A 20,901-nucleotide genomic window follows, 5' to 3' on the forward strand; every position below is an offset into this window, starting at 1 on the left:
GCACCTGCTAGGGCCTTCATTCTGCATCATGCCTGGTGAAAGGAACAGAGAGCACAGAATGAGGCGCGGAGTGGGGCTCATTTGCCCTCTTCCTAATGAACCCACTCACACTGAAGACCCATTCCCGTGATAAGGGCATTAGTCTCTTGTTTCCACCCTCAAGGCCCATTCATCTCTCATCAGGCCCCACTTCCCAGCGCTGTGGCCCTGGAGATTATGTTTGCAACACATGCTTTTTTAGGGAACACATTACAACCATGGCCCCACTATTCTGGCATTGTGATAATCACATTTCATTTTTTTAATGCTTTTACAACCAATATGCGTATCCCTAAACATTAGTTTATTTTTGCCTGTTTTGAACTTAATGTAATGGAATCAGATGTTGAAATAATTTATAGCCTTCTTTTGGTCAGTGTGGCACTTACAAGATCATTTGCGCTATATGACTTGATCTCTCACTTTCTTTGTGATTTGTTATTCCATTGTAGGAATGCTCCATAATTTATTCAGGTTATTGTAAATGGAGATTCAGGATGATGGCAGCTTTTTGTTACTATTAACAATGCTGTTACAAATATTCTTTTTTTTTTTAAAACAAATATTCTCTCATAGGTATATAGAAGCATGTGTATAGATGTTTGTAGGGTAAATAATGAGTGGCATTCATTAATATCTCCCTAATGAAATACTTCTTAGATTTAATACCCAAACTTCAGAATGTAGGTGTCTTTGTAATATATTTATCAACTGATGCTTATATGAAAAATACATATTTATGCTCTCAAATTTCAAGACTACATTTTATTTTTATTTTTATTTTAAAGATTTATTTTATTTATTTGACAGAGTTACAGAGAAAGAGAGGCAGAGAGAGAGAGATCTTCCATCTGTTGGTTCACTCCCCAAGTGGCCACAATGGCCGGACCTGAGCTGATCCAAAGTCAGGAGCCAGGCACTTATTCTGGGTCTCCAACACAGGTACAGGGGACCAAGCACTTGGGCCATCCTCTGCTTCTTTCCCCGGCCATAGCAGAGAGCTGGATTAGAAGTGGAGTAACCAGGACCCGATCTGGCACCCATATGGGATGCTGGCACTGCAGGTGGTGGTTTTAACCTATTGTGCCACAGCACCGGCACCAAGACTACATTTTAAACAAAACAATGTGTGTGTAGTTGATGGGTCTACAAGGAAGTTTTGAGTTATGTTAAAAATAGAATTAAGGGAATATCAACAAGGGCACTGTTACTGCAATTAAGTTAACTGATGAACTTTTTAATCATTTTACATCCTTATTTATGCCATCCACTGTGACTTAGTTAAGTTTTAGAAAATTGGTTGGAGGGGCACATATTTGTCCTAGCAGTTAAAACAGCACTTGGGATGCCTGCATCCCATATTGGAGTGCTTGAGAGGTACCCTGGGAGACAGTAGGTGATGGCTCAAGTAGTTGGGTCCCTGCCACTCAGGAAAGAGACCTGGATTGAGTTCCTGTCTTCTGACTTTGTTGGCCTGGTTCAGCCCCAGTTGTTGTGGGAATCTGGGGAGTAAGCCAACAGGTGGGAGATACCTTTTAGTATGTACGTGTCTGTGTGGGTGAGATACTGCCTTTCAAAGAAACAAAATACATACATATTTCTAAATGTCAGAACTTAAAAACAGAAAATGAGTCAATATTTTGAGTTGATATATAAACCCATAATTTTCTTATTTAAAATATTAAGACACTGGGGCCACCGCTGTGGTATAGTGGGTAAAGCTGCCACTTGTGGTACTGGCAGACCATATGGATGCCAGTTTGAGTCCCATCTGCTCTACTTCTGATCCAGTTCTCTGCTATGGCCTGGGAAAGCAGTAGAGGATGGCCCAAGTCCTTGAGCCCCTGCACCTGCATGGGGAGCCTGGAGGAAGCTCCTGGCTCCTGGCTTCGGATCAGCGCAGATCTGGCTGTTGCGGCCAACTGGGGAGTGAACCAGCAGATGGAAGACCTCTCTCTTTCTCTTTCTGTTTTTTTTTTTTCCTCTGCCTCTCCTTCTCTCTCTGTGTAACTCTGACTTTCAAATAAATAAATCTTAAAAAATATTACCTTACACAAAAATTCACTCAACATGGATTAAAGACTTAAATCTACGACCCGAAACCATCAAATTATTAGAGAGCATTGGAGAAACCCTGCAAGATATAGGCACAGGCAAAGACTTCCTGGAAAATACTCCAACAGCACAGGCAGTCAAAACCAAAATTAACATTTGGGATTGCATCAAATTGAGAAGTTTCTGTACTTCAAAAGAAACAGTCAGGAAAGTGAAGAGGCAACCAACAGAATGGGAAAAAATATTCGCAAACTATACTACAGATAAAGGATTGATAACCAGAATCTACAAAGAAATCAAGAAAATCCACAACAACAAAACAAACAACCTACCCAAGAGATGGGCCAAGGACCTCAATAGACATTTTTCGAAAGAGGAAATCCAAATGGCCAACAGACACGTGAAAAAATGTTCAAGATCACTAGCAATCAGAGAAATGCAAATCAAAACCACAATGAGGTTTCACCTCACCCTGGTGAGAATGGCTCACATTCAGAAATCTACCAACAACAGATGCTGGAGAGGATGTGGGGAAAAAGGGACACTAACCCACTGTTGGTGGGAATGCAAACTGGTTAAGCCACTATGGAAGTCAGTCCGGAGATTCCTCAGAAACCTGAACATAACCCTACCATACAACCCAGCCATCCCACTCCTTGGAATTTACCCAAAGGAAATTAAATTGGCAAACAAAAAAGCCATCTGCACATTAATGTTTATTGCAGCTCAATTCACAATAGCTAAGACCTGGAATCAACCCAAATGCCCATCAACAGTAGACTGGATAAAGAAATTATGGGACATGTACTCCATAGAATACTATACAGCAGTAAGAAACAACGAAACCCAGTCATTTGCAACAAGATGGAGCAATCTGGAAAACATCATGCTGAGTGAATTAAGCCAGTCCCAAAGAGAAAAATATCATTTGTTTTCCCTGATCGGTGACAACTGAGCATCAAAGGGGAAACCTGTTGAAGTGAAATGGACACTATAAGAAACAATGACCTGATCAGCTCTTGTCCTGACTCTAGATGTACAATGTAATACTTTATCCTTTTTAGTATTTGTTGTTGTTGTTGTAGTTGTTGTTCTAGTACTAGTGGTTGAACTCTGTAATTAACACACAATTATTCTTAGGTGTTTAAATTTTAACTGAAAAGTGATCCCTGTTAAATTTAAGGGTGGAAAAAGAGAGGGAGGAGATGTACAATTGGGGACATGCTCAATCGGACTTGCCCCAAATGGTGGAGTTAGAAATGTGCCAGGGGATTCCAATACAATCCCATCAAGGTGGCATGTACCAATGCCATCTCACTAGTCCAAGTGATCAATTTCAGTTCACATTTGATGGCTCTGATAGGTCTAAGAGTCAAAGAGATCACACAAACAAGACAAGTGTCTGCTAATACTAACTGATAGAATCAAAAAGGGAGAGAAAGATCCAACATGGGAAGCGGGATACACAGCAGACTCATAGAATGGCAGATGTCCTAACCAGCACTCTGGCCTCAGAATCAGCCCTTAAGGCATTCGGATCTGGCTGAAGAGCCCATGAGAGTATTGTAGGCATGGAAAACCAAGATACCATGGAAAAGAAAAAAAAGAAGACCTAAATGAAAGATCTCTGTGAGTGAGATCCCAGTGGAAAGAACGGGGCCATCAAAGAAGGAGGTACCTTTCTCTGAAGGGAGGAGAGAACTTCCACTTTGACTATGACCCTATCGGAATAAGATCAAAGTCAGCGAACCCTAAAGGCTTCCATAGCCCTGGCAACTCATGACTAGAGCCTAGGGAGATTACTGACGCCATGAACAGGAGTGTCAAATTGTTAAGTCAGCAACAGGAGTCACTGTGTACTTACATCCCATGTGGGATCTGTCCTTAATGTGTTGTCTAATGTGCAGTGATGCTATAACTAGTACTGAAACAGTATTTTTACACTTTGTGTCTCTGCGTGGGTACAAACTGATGAGATCTTTACTAATTATATACTGAATTGATCTTCTGTATATAAAGAGAATTGGAAATGAAAAAAAAACACCTGGTGTTAAATTGGAAATGGCATAGAAAATTAATTAATTAAAAAAAAATATTATGTAGGATCTCTGTCTTTAATGTGCTGTACACTATTATTTAATGCTATAACTAGTACTCCAACAGTATTTTTTTCATTTCGTGTTGCTATATGGGGGCAAACTGTTGAAATTGTTACCTAATATATACTAAACTGATCTTCTGTATATAAAGAGAATTGAAAATGAATCTTGATGTGAATGGAAGGGGAGAGGGAGCGGGAAAGGGGAGGGTTGCGGGTGGGAAGAAAGTTATGGGAGGGGGGAAGCCATTGTAACCCATAAGCTGTACTTTGGAAATTTATATTCATTAAATAAAAGTTTAATAAATGAAAAAAAAATTAAGGCATTGATTCTCATTATGCATTTATAATAAAGTGTTTAATTTAGACATAGATTTCCTGTTTTAAGTGGATATCCTTAAACTGAAAAATATTACAACTAAAATGGAAATGCTGGGCCACGTATCTTCAATGTGGCTAAATAATGACAGATATTTGGTAGGAGAAGAACAAAATATTTTCCAGCAGGTAGTGCAAGCATTCCTACCAGGTGCACTTCCAAATTCCATTTCTTACATTCTTACCCACATAGTGTGTGTGTGTGTGAATGCCAGTTACAAAATGTAGAAGGAATTGTAGAAAACTCAGACACAGGTGATATTAATGTATTAAGGAAAGGATTGTTAATTGATTTCAAAACTCTTAAGAAAAGGGTCGATGGGGCTGGCACTGTGGCGTAGCCAGTAAAGCCATTGCTTGCAGTGCTGGCATCCCATATGGGTGCTGGTTCGAGTCCCAGTTGCTCTACTTCTGATCAAGCTCTCTGGTATGGCCTGGGAAAGCAGTAGAAAATGACCCAAGTCCTTGGACACCTGCACAGACATGGGAGACCCAGCAGAGGCTCCTCACTCCTGGCTTCTGATTGGTGCAGCTCCGGCCAATGCAGCCAACTGGAGAGTGAACCAGCAGATGGAAGACCTCTCTCTCTCTCTCTCTGTGCCTCAACCTCTCTGTAACTCTGCCTTTCAAATAAAATAAATAAATCTTTTTTTTTTTTAAGAAAAAGGTTGGTGAGAAACTGGCCATTGGTTAATGGAAAAAAGTAATCCTCATAGATTATTTTTTAAGTATAAAGGGAAACCTTATCTGTACAATGGTGGGCCAAAATAACTTAGTATCAGAAGTAATCACAGCATCACTAACAGAGGTTAGCCAAATATGTGCTTTTTATATCATGCTCTTTGAAATACACACCATCATTGCGAGTTATTCTTGGCAAAACATCTAAACTGAATTTATGAAATCCAAAATATAATGTTCCAATTGAAGAAAATAAGGATATAATGAGCAAATTAAATTATAGCATAACAAAGCAACCAGATAAATCCAGGGATATTCTATAGGAGGTAATTATCTTGGCTTCATTCAAAAGTCTGTGAAAAAGATTTTGTGATCGATTACAAAAAACTTAAGGGACATGAAAAATGGATATGATATTGGATCCTACATTTTATATTTAGATAAATCAACTGTATGTGATATTTTGGGATCAAATGGGAAAATTGAATCTAGTCTCAGTAATAGATGAGAAGCTGAAAAATCTGTTGAAAGAATGAATGTAGAGATCATTTATTGAAAAGAACAGGTTAAGGAAGAGGAGATACAACATGGGTTTTTATTGTTTGTATAAAATTACAAAGATGTGTGTAAGTGCATGTGTCTGTGTGTGCGTGCATAGGTGTATACATGTGTGTGTACACATAAAGACCTGGAAATGCAGATACCATGATGAGTAGCTATAGCCTCTGAAGAAGATACATTTAATTATTTTCTAATTTTCTGCAATGCATGTGTACTGCTTTGTAACAGTTTTTAAAACACAAACTGAATAAAAAAAAGTTATTCAACCTGATTAGTTTCTTTTTAACAGCTTAAATTTTAATGGAGTGTATTTCCTGGTAGAAATTAAGTTATAAAAGATAAGTGTTTCTGCCTAATAATCATTCTATGCATGACTAGCATTTCATATGCTAGATAATCTTCCTGGAAATAATGATTGGCTTGTTATTAAAAAGACTATGCCATTGGATCATGCATCATCTAGTGTACTTTTCTTCCTTCCTAATTGCTTGCATTTTAATATGATCTTAAAAGAGATAAAATATGCCTTTTCTTGTTCTACTTTATAGCTATGGCTCCATCATTTTCATCTGCTATATTCTGCTTTTCTTATTCAAGGCAAACATAGACTGAGTAAAATAAATTGTGAGCGCTTACACGCAGATGTTTATTACGATGGTGAACAGATTTTCACCTCATTTTACACATATGTGTTTTGTTTTTGTTTTTGTTTTTTGTTTTTGACAGGCAGAGTTAGACAGTGAGAGAGAGAGAGAGAGAGACAGAGAGAAAGGTCTTCCTTTTTCCGTTGGTTCACCCCCCAAATGGCCGCCATGGCCGGTGTGCTGCACCGAGCCGAAGCCAGGAGCCAGGTGTTTCCTCCTGGTCTCCTATGCGGGTGCAGGGCCCAAGGACCTGTGCCATCCTCCACTGCCTTCCTGAGCCATCCTCCACTACACTCCCGGGCCACAGCAGAGAGCTGGACTGGAAGAGGAGCAACCTGGACAGAATCCGGCGCCCCAACCGTGGTGCTGGTGCCGCAGGTGGAGGATTAGCCAAGTGAGCCACGGCGTCAGCTTACACATATGTGGTTTTTTGTTTTTTTTTTTTTTTAAATGCTTTTCACTCACTCACTCTTGATATCCTGCATCACAAGCTGTCAGTTCTATTGAAATTTTATCTATGTGAGGGATATTTGTACTGATTGATTTAAACACTGATTTAAACAGGTGATATAAAAATGAGTCAGTCAAGGCTCTTTGTCTTCAGGGAGGTCCCAATTCAGAAGGGAGACAAAGTGGAAAGGAGCTACAGATATGAAGACAAAACAATTTTTTCCAAAGCAATGTGAGTTCACTCATTTGTTTCTTCAGCAAATATATATAGACTGATGACATTACTGACTGACTGGCTGTATGCTAGCTGCTCAGACTTAGCCAGAAATGACATGGCTGCTAAGTCTAAGATATGGGCCGGCACTGTGGCACAGCGGGTTAAAGCCCTGGCCTGAAGCACCAGCATCCCATATCGGCGCCGGTTCTAGTCCTGGCTGCTCCTCTTCTAATCCAGCTCTCTGCTATGGCCTGGGAAAGCAGTGGAAGATGGCCCAAGTCCTTGGGCCCCTGCACCCGAATGGGAGACCAGGAAGAAGCTCCTGGCTTCTGGCTTCAGATCAACACAGCTCTGGCCGTTGCAGCCATCTGGGGAGTGAACCAGTGGATGGAAGACCTCTCGCTCTGTCTCTACCTCTCTCTCTAACTCTTTCAAAAGATAAACTAATTAAATAGATGAATAGATTCATTACATCAGTTGATGAGTACTAAGAGAACATTGATCTAGTGGTTGTGAGTGGAGAGGTGTTTACTCCTCCAGGAGATATTTGGTAGTATCTAGAGACATTTTAAAAATTTTTAATCTATTTTTAAAGGAATTTGTTAGTATATTAGATTCTTAGGGTCACAGTAAGTCCATGATAATTACTACAATACAATTCTCTTCAATTCTCATGTTCATGTGATTCTAATAAACACTACAAATTCAATGTAGTTCATAAATAAAATTCTAAGACTATAATGATACTTCTTTTCCTCCATCCCTCCCTTTTCTCCCTTTTCTTCCTTTCTTTTCTCCCTTTCCCCCATTTCTTTCATCTTTCTTTTAAATTTTTAAAGATTATTTGTGTGAAAGGCAGAATTATAGAGAGAGAAGGAGGGGGAGAGAGAGAGATCTCCCATCTGCTGTTTCACTTCCAAATGGCCGCAATGGCCCAAGATAGTCTGGTCCAAAGCCATGAGCCAGGATCTTCTTCTTGGTCTCCTGTGTGGGTGCAGGTGCTCAAGCACTTGGGCCATCATCAGCTGCTTTCCCAGGCCATAGCAGAAAGCTTGAATGGAAGTAGAGCATCTGGAACTCAAACTGGTGCCCATATGGGATGCCAGCATTGTAGGTGGCAGCTTTACCTGCTATGCCACAATGCTTCCCCATGTTTTAAAATTTTTGAGATAACTTATTTTTAATTTATATTAATCAAAGGTTTAGTGCTTCAGTTAAAGAAGAATTCAACAAGTAAAAAAAAATCATAGTTCGACAGCAATATAGGCAAGGGCTATAAACAAAAATTCTATGAAAATATTTCCATTTTCCTAATATATAGCAAATTTTAAAATAATCACAGATAATTAAAACTATAGTAGAATATCTATGTATATTAACTACCACAAATAAAGAGATGTGACATTTTTCTTTTGGGGTCTGACTTATTTCATTTAGCATGCTGATTTATAGTTGTATCCATTTTGTTGTAAATGTCAGGATTTCTTTCTTTTTATGGCTCAGTAATATTCCCTTGTGCATTTGTACCACATTTTCCTTATCTAGTCATCAGTTGATGGAAGTCTAGGTTGATTCCATGTATTAGATATTGTGAGTTGAACTACTATAAACATGGGAGTGCAGATAACTCTTCCAAATATTTCTTTCATTTCCTTTGGAAATGTTCCCAGATGTGAAACAACTGGTTCATATGGTAGATCTATTTTTAACTTTCTGAGGAATTTCCATACTGTTTTCCATAATGGTTATACCAGTTTACCCTCTCACAAACAGTGCATTAGGGTACCTGTATTTCCTCACATCCTTTCTAGTCTTTGCTATTTTTTTTTTGGATGACAGTCATTCTAACTGGGGCTATGTGATATCTCATTGTGGTTTTTATTTGCATTTCCCTGATGGCTAGTGATCCTGACCATTTTTTCATGTGTTTGTTGGCCACTTGTATTTTCTCCTTTAGAGTATCGAAGTGTGATCTATAGAAGTGAAATTGACACTTTGAGATGTAATGATTTTGAATAGTCCTTGTCTTGACTGTTGAGGAACAGGTTTTTTTTTTTTCATACTATTTGTTGACTTCTTTACTGAGTAAAGGTTAATAAATGTGTATAGGTAAATAAATATGCATAAAGATAATAGAAAATAGATCTTTTAAAAATAAGAATGGGAATAGGAGAAGGGGGTAGGACTGTGGTCCGGAGGGAGGGTAGGGTGGAAAGTACCACTATATTCCTAAGTTCGTATATATGAAATGCATGAAGTTTGTGTACCTTAAAAGGTTTCTAGGTTTAAAAATGCCTATTCGTATCCTTTGCCCATTTTTAAGTGGTTTTTCATTTTGTTGTGTTTCTTGAGCTCTTTGTATAATCTGCATAGTAACACTTTATAGGAGGTATAATTGGCAAATATTTTTTCCCATTCTGTTGGTTGCCTCTTCACTTCGTTGATTGTCTCCTTTACTGTGCAGAAGCTTCTTAGCCTAGTGGAATACCATTTGTCTATCTTTGTTTTTATTGCCTGTGCTTCTGGGTTCTTCTCCAAGAAGTCTCTGACTATGCCAATATCTTTCAGTATTTCCCCCATGTTTTTCTCCAGTAATTTAATGGTTTAAGGTCCTAGGCTTAGATCTTTGATCCCCTGTGAGTTGATGTTTGTACTGGTTAAAAGGTAGGGGTCTTGTTTTGTAGGAAACATAGCTTCTGCCAAGTCACTCTCAGTGAGGACACTCTCCTCCTGGACACAGGGGGTGGCTGCAGGAACTGGTTAAGGATAATAGATAACCTATTAACAAGAAGAGCATTGAGTTCTCATAGGAACATTGGCTCCCACAAGGACATGCAGCTGCTTTCCCAGACTTGCTGATCTAGTAAACCAAGTTACAAGGTGCCCCACCAATATCTTGACAATCATATTCTGAAGATTATCAAGTAATGTTACAGGTAATCTCAGAGTTTCATGAGCATGCACATGTGCTGTACAAATGGCTGATGTAACCCTGAACAATAAAGAAACACTCTGGATATTGTCCAGTGGCATTCTTTAGAGGAAGAGTTCCTGTGTCCTCACTCTCCTTTTGCTTGCTACACCTCAACATTGTTTCAAACTTCTGCATGGGGAAATCCAATTTTCCTGGCACTGCTTGTTGAAAAGACTGTTCCATCTCCAGGGGAGTGATTTTAGGGTGTCAAAGATTAGTAGGTTGTAGATGTGTGGATTAATTTCCATTGGTCTACATATCTATTTTTGTGCCAGTACCAGACTGTTTTGATTACAACTGTCCTGTAGTATGTCTTGAAATCTGGTATTGTGATGTCTCCAGCTTTGTTTTCATTGCTTAATATTGCTTTGGGTACTCAGGGTCTTTTGTGTTTCCACATGAATTTTAGGATTGTTTTTTTAGATCTGAGAAGAATGTCATTGGTATTTTTATTGAGATTGCATTGAATCTGTAAATTGCTTTAGAAAATCTAGACATTTTGATGATATTATTCTTCTAATCCATGAACATCCTGTTTTTGGTGTCTTCTATTTCTTTCATTACTGTTTTATAATTTTCACTGTAGAGATATTTCAAATATTTAGTTAAGTTTATCTGAAGGTATTTTATTTATTTATTTTTAAAGATTTATTTATTTATTTATAAGGCAGAGTTATAGAGGAGGAGAGACAGAGACAAAGGCAGAGAGAGATCTTCCATTTGCTGGTTCATTCTTCAAATGACTGCAATGACCATGGCTGGGCCAGGCCAAAGCCAGGAGTCAGGAGTTTTTCTGGGTCTCCTACATGGGTGCAGGGGCCCAAGTACTTGGGCCATCTCCCACTGCTTTCCCAGGCACATTAGTAGGGTCCTGATTGGACATGGAACAGCTGGGACTCAAACTAGTATCCATATGGGATGCTGCAGGGGAAAGCTTAACCCAGTGCCTCACAGCACCTGCCCCTGTCTGAAGGTGTTTAGGTTTTTACATTTTTTTTAATACTGTGAATGGGACAAGTTTGTTTTCAGCCAGAGCATTGTTGGTATATAAAAATGCTGCTGATTTTTGTGTGTTCATTTTAAATTACAACTTTGCTGAATTCTCTTATGAGTTCCAATAGCCTCTTAGTGGAGTATTTTGGTTCTCCTATGGCGGATCATGTCACTGCAAACAGGGATAATTGACTTCCTCCTTTCCAGTTTATATTCTTTTAATTTCCTTTTCTTGCCTAATGGCCCTGGTTAAGACTTCTAGAACTGTAGTGAAAAACAATGGTGAGAGTGGGCATCCTTGTCTGGTTTCAGATCTTAGTGGGAATGCTTCCAATCATTCTCCATTCAGTAGGATGCTGGCTGTGGGTTTGTCACATATTTCCTTGATTGTGTTGTGGTAAATTCAGAATTCAATTGCAATGACGAATATAAGTAGTCTCTGACTTACAATGTTTTGATTCACAATTTTTCAACTTTATGAGGTATGAAAATGAAACTATCATATGAATTCTACATTTTCATCTTTCCAAAGTCTTTCGTTATACAGCAATCTTATATTTATGTTCATTTTTATAAAGATAAAAATTCTAGTCTTTACAGTCGTTTCCATTCAACTTAAATTTATTACTGACTTTGGCCGCGATTCTAACTGCTTAAATTTGTGTTTAACTTTACACTTCGTTCTACCATTCATTTTCTATTTTTGGAACTTGATGTCAAGGGAAAAGTCCTGTGGACACATTCCATGAGAGCCTTCATTCTATTTAGATGAGCATAGTAACAAATTCTTTTACACAGGTGTGAGCAGCTTTTTTGTTTGATTTGGTTGTTTTTTTGATTAAGGGCCAGAGATGAAAAATTCTTGGCCTTCTGGGCAATAAAGACCCTATCACAATTCCTTCATTCTGCCACTGTGGTGTTAAAAAGCTATAGCAATGCAGGAATGAGTGTGAAGAGTTGCAATACAACTTTATTTTAACAGTCCAGGCTGTACCTCAGTTTATTGACTACTGCTTTTAAGATAATATTGACTAATTATTGTGATTCTGTGTCATTGTATTGCCATCCAAGACAACATCAGGTCATTCAACTCTGCAAAACTGACTGGATCAAGAAGTCCTCAGGCAGGGTATGTACTCCCCAGTACCCCAGAGATCTCATTGTCCTTATGATCAAGTGGAGAAAATTTGCAATATTTTTGTTTTCCTGCCTCTTAGCACTCACTGAGACTTATTATTAATTCTATTGCTTGAGATAGCACAGCTGTTCAACATTCTAACTGGGAAATCAAAACCTCAGTTTTTTTTTTTTCATTGTACTGCACAGCACTGATTTTGAAAGAGTGTACATTCATATCTACCACATTCTGAAAGCAGTACGTCTCAGCCAATGATGTACAAATGCTTACCAGCCAGTCCGTAGGTGGGCAACAAGTCTGATGTATAATGTTTGATGACATCTGTAAGTGAACCACTCTAATTGTGGCCAATTTCAAATTATTACCACGACATCACTGAAGTGGGGATTAGGAAGTGGAAAGCATGGCTTCCCTGAGCCAGTGGAAGCTGGCAGCAGCACACCGCTGTTTTCCCTGGTAAGTCCCAAAGTATTGCTAAGACAAGTCCTTGGTTCTTGGTTACTATGTATATTTTTAAGACCTACAAACTTAAATTTTCAGGCAATGTATTGTACAGGGAGTACACAACTACAACAATCTTCAGTCTACTGCCATATTCATCTTCTCTTATTGCTAAACATTTCAGGTATGTTAAAAATTACCACATCTCCTTATGCGCATTCTTTCTGGCTTAATAATACCACCAGAGACTTCTATTATCAGTTTGTATTAACCCAAATGAGTCAATATAAAGAAAAAGGGAAGCAATGGATGCATCAAGGCACTTTGCAACTGTAAGTTGTTTGTGATGGGTAGGTAGGAGCAGGTTAGGCTGCCCTAACCTGAGGACTCAATACAGACTTAAAATGGGGCAGTTCTGGGAAGGCTGAAGAGCAGCTTCTGAAAGTTTTCTTACTAAGAGAATGTGAATCATTGCTTTGACAGGATTAAATTAGAATAAGCGTGGATTTAGAAATAGCTGCCTTGCCACTCACTCATACCAAGTAGCTACTCTAACAGTGTAAGTCAAGTGATGACTATAGGCTAACAAGATGAGATCACATACTGTTATTTACAAAGTGGGAAAATGAGACAAATAATAAACATATGGAATTTTCCATCTGTGTTGTTAGAGAGTCTGAAGAGTATTTACCAAGAGATTGCGTCAACTAGAATTATTTCCTGCTCTTTTGGATTTAATGGCAAAACACAAAGTCATGGTAATGAACAGCACAAACCAAATTCCTACTAGCTGAGCAACCTTGGGCAAGTATCCTTTTGGAGCCTGTTCCTTGATGTGCAAATTGAAAAATACTTACTTTTTAAAAGATGTCTATGAGTCTTAGTTGATAGATGTGAACTGCAGAGCACCATGCCTGGCATTTGGCTGGCATTATGCTCTTAAAACTATGTATGGGGGCTGGTGCTGTGGTGTAGTAGGTTAAGCCTCCACCTGTGGCACTGGCATCCCATATGGGCACCAGTTTGAGTCCTGACTGCTCCACTTCCAATCCAGCTCCATGCTAATGCACCTGTGAAAATATCTGAGCATGGCCAAAGTCCTTGGGCCCCCGCACTCATGTGGGAGACCTGGAGGAAGCTTCTGGCTCCTGGCTTTGGACTGGCCCAGCTTCTAACATTGCAGCCATTTGGAGAATGAACCAATGGATGAAAGACCTCTCTCTCTCTCTCTCTCTCTCTCTCCCCCTTTCTCTTTCTCCTCCTCCTCTTTGTCCGTGGCTCTGCCTCTCAAATAAATACATAAATCTTAAAGAAAACTATATGTGTGAAATTGAAATATAAAATATAGAAATAATATTACTGCAAAAATTAAAGGAAAAAAGGAAAGAAGGAGGGGGGCTTTAAGGAGGGAGAAAGGGAGGCAAGTATGGTTATCTTCTTAGAATTTTATCTATGAAATACATGAAGTCTGTTATCTTTATATTAATAAAAACTTAAAAAAAAAAAGAAAAAGATTGAGCCATGCTTGGTAATGTTAAAATAAAAAGCTTTGAGGGTGAGGTGGAATTGAATATGAAAATGTCAGAAGTAATTGGTCAAGATTTTCAACGAGGAACTAAAATGTTAGACCAAAAAGGTTTAGAAAGAGACTCTTTATATTCAAGGGTAACATTTAGACTAATTATGGATTTTACTAAGCAAACACACAAATTAATGCTTTTTTGTGTTACCATTTCTCCATGCTCCAGGATGAAGATAACAATAAAAACAACAAAAAGGATCAAAAGAATCATGAAGCTAATTTCTCATTCCTTACTCCCTTTGCTTTAATCTCCATAAAGAATATCATCACCATTTTATCAACATTCTTCTAAAGGAGGAAATTGGAACATAAAACATCAGCATGGTAAATTAAAGCATAAAGGCAGAACTCATAAATCATTCAAATTTCCTTAGGGACAAGGACTCCAAAACATTCCTTAGTGAACTACTGTTGCTATTAATCACCTTTATAGCTGATCATTTTGGGGGTCAAATGTATACTTTTATTGATTTAAGAAAATTTACTTAGATTTGTCCTAATAACACTTCAAATACCTGAGGGCCATTTCAGATTATAATTAAGTTATATCTTTCTATATTTTTTGTTTCTTTTAAATCAAGTTTTTTTTTTTTAGATTTATTTTTATGTATTTTAAAGGGAGAAAGGGGGAGAAAAGGAGGGAGGGAGGGAGGGAGGGAGGGGGGGGGGAGAGAGAGAGAGAGAGAGAGAGAGAGACTTCCATCTGTTGGTTCACTCCCTAAATGGTTGAGGCTGGGCTAGCATGAAGCCAGGAGCTTCATCTGGGTCTCCCATGTGGGTGCAGGGGCCTAAGGACTTGGGTCATCTTCTGTTGCTTTTCCCAGGCCATTAGCAGTGAGCTGGATCAGAAGTGGGGCAGCTGGGACTCAAACTGACACTCATGTGGAATGCCATGGCAGCTTAATCCATTATACCACTGTGCCGATCACTTCACCCAAGTTTTTTCTCATATGAAATTACTAATGCTTATCATAAAAAAGGAAAATATAGATAGGGTTTATAATTAAAACAGGACAATCAAACATAACCCTGGTACTTGGAGAGACCTACAGTTAACATCCATAATACTGCATTTGGATCTTTTCTATCACATAACTATTTTTAAAAATTGAAAGTCTAGTGTATTCATAGTTTCAGATATAATTATGTGCCACTCAATGATGTTTTGGTCAGTAGTTGATGCCTATATGATGGCAGTCCCATATTATTGTAATGGAGCAGGAAATTCATATTATCTAGTATTTCTACTGAACCTTTCTATGTTAAGATACATTTAAAAACACAAATATCATGGTGTTACAATTGTATATACTATTTAGTACAGAAACATACTGTACAGATTTGTAACCTAGTAGCAATAGGCTTTACCATACAGCTTAGGTACCTCGTAGGTTTTACCATGTACACTATCTGTTATGATCACACAATGATGAGATTACCTGCTGACACATTTCTCAGAATTTACTCCTGTTATTAAGTAATGCATGACTGAACACCTCCACTAAGCATACATAAAAGAGTCATTCTCAGTATTTTAAAATATTTTGATTTTGTACTTTTAATTTGCTGAGTCATTCAATCATATGGATGCTTTATAACTTAAGTATTTCATTATCATTTTCCTCAGCTTCTTAGTATAATTTAAAAATACAAATAGAAATGCAAAGAACTTTTGAATTTTTGTAACTAATTTGAGGGCACTGAGCTTTCCAACTAAGGCCTGTGTGAACTTATACAAGGTTATTTATTATCTATGTTTATCTTTTTTTATGACTTATTTATTTATTTATTTGAGAGGTAGAGTTACAGACAGAAAGAGGGAGAGACAGACAGTGAAGGTCTTCCATATCTTTTATAAGCAAAATAGAATGTCTCTATGTGTTATTTATTTATTTGTATTGCTTCTGTTGGTAGTCTGTTCTTTGCTCATTTTCCCATTGGGTTGTTGATGTTTTCTTAAACATATGAAGTTTTTATTTTTCCTGGCTGTAGCTGTTTTCTTTTTCTTTATTTATTTTACAAAAATAAATTCTTGTCAAATATTGTTCCAATTTGCCTATTGATTGTGATAGGTCATGTCATTAAATTTATTGATCTTGAATTCATATATCTGATTTTTAAATAGGTTATACTTGCAGGGTGTAACACATACTGTATAATGCCTGGTAACGTAAATTAAATAATATATTATTAATGTACTCAGTAGCCCAATTTTCGTCTACTGAATTTGCCAAAATCTGAAGGAGAGGCTATTATAGACTTTTAAAGATTTATTTATTTATTTGGAAGGCGGAGTTACATAGAGGCAGAGGCGGGGGGTGGGAGAGAGAGAGAGAGAGAGAGAGAGAATCTTCCATCCGATGGTTCACTCCTCAAATGGCTGCAATTGTCGGAGCTGGGCCCATCCAAAATCAGGAGCCAAGAGCTTCTTCTGGGTCTCCCATGCGGGTGCAGGGACCCAAGCACTTGGGCCATCTTCTACTTCTTTCCCAGGCCATGGCAGAGAGCTGCATTGGAAGAGGAACAGCTGGAACTAGAACTGGCACCCATATGGGATGCTGGCATTATAGGTAGGAGGATTAACCTACTGCACCCCAGTGACGGCCCTATTATGGAATTTTAATACTAACATTTCTACTAATTTCTTTAGTGATTTTTTAATTTTTATATTTGTTAGTATAAGAGAATATAATCCAGTACATTTTCTGATAGTCATAATTTTATTATGAATTGAAATGTTTGCCAGTAAAATGATCCTCATTTCATTTTTTATCTAGATATTTTTCTTTGTCTAATTTTATTATTGCTACTTTTTTTTCTTTTTGCTTACATTTTTCTAAATATCTAGGTCCATTATTTTCAACTTGTGTTTTTTAAATTTTATTAGGTAAACAGATTTTATCTTCGGTAAACTGATGAATTTAGCCATAAAAGTTTACTGTTGTGTTTGCTATGTCTAGTTTGCTGTTGTATTTTCCTTCATATTTCTGTTAATAATTTGATATTTCCTCTTTGTAGTTTTTTCAGATATTTTGTAGTATTCTCTATATTTGTTAATGGAAATAAAACCCTACTTTAAGAATTTTACTGATGAATTTAAATTTTAAAGCATATGTTTATCTGACAGACTCAATGATTAAATATCACTATTTGAATTCTCATGATTTAAATTGCACAGCTTAGCTCACTTTTTTTCTTTTTCATTTACCATACTTTTTCTATCATCATTAATGTAATTTAATATGGTATTTTCATAATATAGGCTATCAGGAAAGCTATAGGAAACCAAAAATTTAGATCATATAAGATGGTCACCCATTGTAATTATCAATTTTTGTCCATAGCATTTGGAATAGAGTCTAATAAAGCCATCCCTTGATTTTAGTTTTCAGTGTAGTCACTGTTCTATATTTTCACATTTTTATGAGTAGTTTATTGGAAAATGGGAAAAAATTGACTTTCTCAAACTGATACTGTTGTTGTTCAGACTCAAAGTAGATAAATTAAATTTATGTAGAATAAATCTTCTCAACTTTTTTACATGAACTCTCTAGAGCTCAAAAAATAGCATTAAATATTGTGAGGGTTAGTGGCGTAGCTCAGCTAGCGTTGGTGTCACTTGTAGTAGGTGGTCTGATATTATAAGGGTATATGGACTCACTCTTCTACATCCAACGTACACCCCTGGACTTCTGATCATCTTTTTGGCGATGCCAAAAAGTGCCATGAACTCTTCCTGGAGGACAGAACCATTAGTCCCATATTTTTTCATCTATTTTCCTTGCCTATAGAGCAGTGGTTTCCAATCCTCTTTTGGCCAGGGGCATATGGAGATAAATGAAAATTGTGTTACCAGGTTGAAGCACAGGAAATATGGTAAAGGGCTTTTATTTTTAGATGTTTTTTCTTATCTGCTGAATGTCTGTTTATTGAAGGAGAAAATCAGCTTCAGTAGATTGTAACAACCATCTTTCTTGTCCAGTTTTCTTTCTAGGCATGCAAACACCAAGTGGTGATATGTCCCTGCTCTGGTTGAGAGCCTGAGCTGTGTGGAGGGACTATTTATCCTTGAATACATTCCGCACCTTTCCTCCTCACCATCAATATCAAGCTTCAGGCTGATTGTTTACAAGTTGGGTTTTCTTCAATAGATTCTCTATTTAACCTAATTTTCAATGTAATTTTCACCATAATATAAAAGTGTATTTCAAAAAATTGGTCAAGGGGGCATGTGTTGTGGTGCAATGGGTTAAGCTGCTATCTGCACCACTGGCAACCCATATGGGCACTTGTGTGAGATTCAGCTGCTCCACTTCGAATTCAGTTCCCTGTTAATGTGCCTGGGAAAGCAGCAGGAGATCAAAGCGCTTGGATGCCTGCACTCATGTGGGAGACTGGAAGAAGCTCCAGGCACCTGGCTTTGGCATTGCACATCCCCCGCAGCTCTTGTGGCCATTTTGGGAGTGAACCAGCAAATGGAAAATCTCTCTATCTCTTCCTTTCTCTCTGTAACTCTGCCTTTCAAATAAATAAAAAAATCTTTAAAAATAAGTTGGTGGAAAATTGAATCTAAAGTGAGTTTATTTTGGTGTCAGCACACTAAAATTCAGTTTTCCATTTCATAGTATGCATTTTTCTGGAACTTTTTGAAGACCCCTCATAGATTCAACCACCTTCATTATTCTTGCCTATTCCAATAGCAAAATCCTGATTTTCCTGCATTCAGTCTCACACACTGTTTTCCAAACTCTTCTCTAGACTTCTACCATTGTTATTTTTGTGTGTTCAAATCAGTCTGCCATTATTCCACTAAATATCTGAAATGCTCCTTCTTGCCTTCAAGTGGGTGGTTTGGCAAGATATAGAATTTTCCTTACATTCTAGTAATTCATTTATTTATTAAACTAATTTAATACATCCTAGGACACTATGTTTGTTAAATAAATGCTTTCAGATGGGAGTACATATGTGGATTTTATCGATGGTGACTGTTCTATTCAGGTGCAAAATTAAAAGAAGTACTGAGAGGCAGAGGCACAGACAGAGAAATAATAACACCAGAAGTTATTCTGGATCAGAGAGGTCCCCAGTCCTTGAGAGAATTTAGAGATTTTTAGAGCATACACAACCTAAATTGTAATTTAAAGCCCTCATTTAATTTGAAATAATTTTCTTGTCCTAGTCTCTATTTTCTTTACCTCGAGGTCCCATTATTTGGCAAGCCCTACTATTTTTTTTTTACTAATAGCAAAAGACCAAATAAACAACTAGAAAAATAAAAACCAAAACAAACAAAAACCAAAAATCAACCTTACCAAAAAAAAAAATACCCAAACAAACTATTGACAACTATATGATTCCTTTTACTTGGGGCACAGCTGGAGCAGGGCAAAACAAGATACAAAAACAAGGAATGATTGAGTCATTTTCAGGGAATTTGCTTGAGTTATTTGATGAAAAATGTAGCCTCCTATTCACTTTCTTCCATTTTGAAATAAAATTGAATTTTGCTGAGCTTCAGGACCGAACAAAATATGATGCTACTGCTTGTATTCATGTCTTAAACATGGAGAATAATATAAAGGAATGATTCCTTTCTCAGAATCCAGTTTGTGTGGGATTGTGTGAACTTTTGAACTTTGCTCTTTTTTATTCAAGTGTTAACCATAGGAAAGACAACTCTCAGACCACAAATTATGAGGCTGTTATTAGTTCTCAGAAAGTCTAACACCACAAAAATACAAACATATTGGGAATACAAGGCAAAGGTTGCTTTTTCCATGCAAAAGAAAAATAAGATAGCTTTTGGGTGGGAAAATAATAAAATTCTAATATTTATTTTGTTTTTCATTATTCTTGCATTAATACAGAGATGTTATAGTCTTCCTGTTGTGTACAGAGAGCAAAATATCCTCCAGTTTAAATCCATTTAGATTCTATGCCTGACTGCAGTTTGATGCAAGTGAATGCTATATTCTCTCCAACCAGAGAAATAATGTAACAAATAAAACAAGGAGTTTATTTATGAATGCACCATAATCTAAGAAATCAACAGTATTTATAAAGAAAATAAGATTTTTATGATTTCAATCTAAATGAGAGGTGATTAGGCTTCTTTTGATTTAAATATTTTGTGTATGTATGCATGTATTTATTTATTTGAGAGAGAGAAGGAATGGGAGGGAGGGAGAGAGGGAAGGAAGATGTGTGTGTGTGTGTGTGTGTGTGTGTGTGAGAGAGAGAGAGAGAGAGAGAGAGAGAGACATAGAGAGAGAGAGACTTCAGGGGAGATGCAGATGGTGTTCCTGTCTCCAGGCTTCAGCCTGGTCCAGCCCTGCTTATTGTGGACATTTGAGGCATGAGCCAGAAGGTGAAAAATCTTTCTCCTTCAAATAAGATTAAAATGAATAAAATTTTAAAAAAGAAATGAAAACCTATGGGAGGTGAGAATCAGTTCCTTATGAAGGCTACTGGTGCAGAGGAGACTTGCAGCTTTCTGGCATTTATCCAAGACTCAGTGACATGACCTCACAGTATCTTCTGTAGCTTCAGTGTAAGAAAAGGTATGGGTATAAACTAAGGATATGTTATGTTCAAATCAACAACGCACTCACTTATGCACGTTTTACCTCCTCTCTATAATAAAGCAA

Source organism: Lepus europaeus, chromosome 15 (genome assembly GCF_033115175.1).
Source record: "Lepus europaeus isolate LE1 chromosome 15, mLepTim1.pri, whole genome shotgun sequence".
Lineage (NCBI taxonomy): Eukaryota > Metazoa > Chordata > Mammalia > Lagomorpha > Leporidae > Lepus > Lepus europaeus.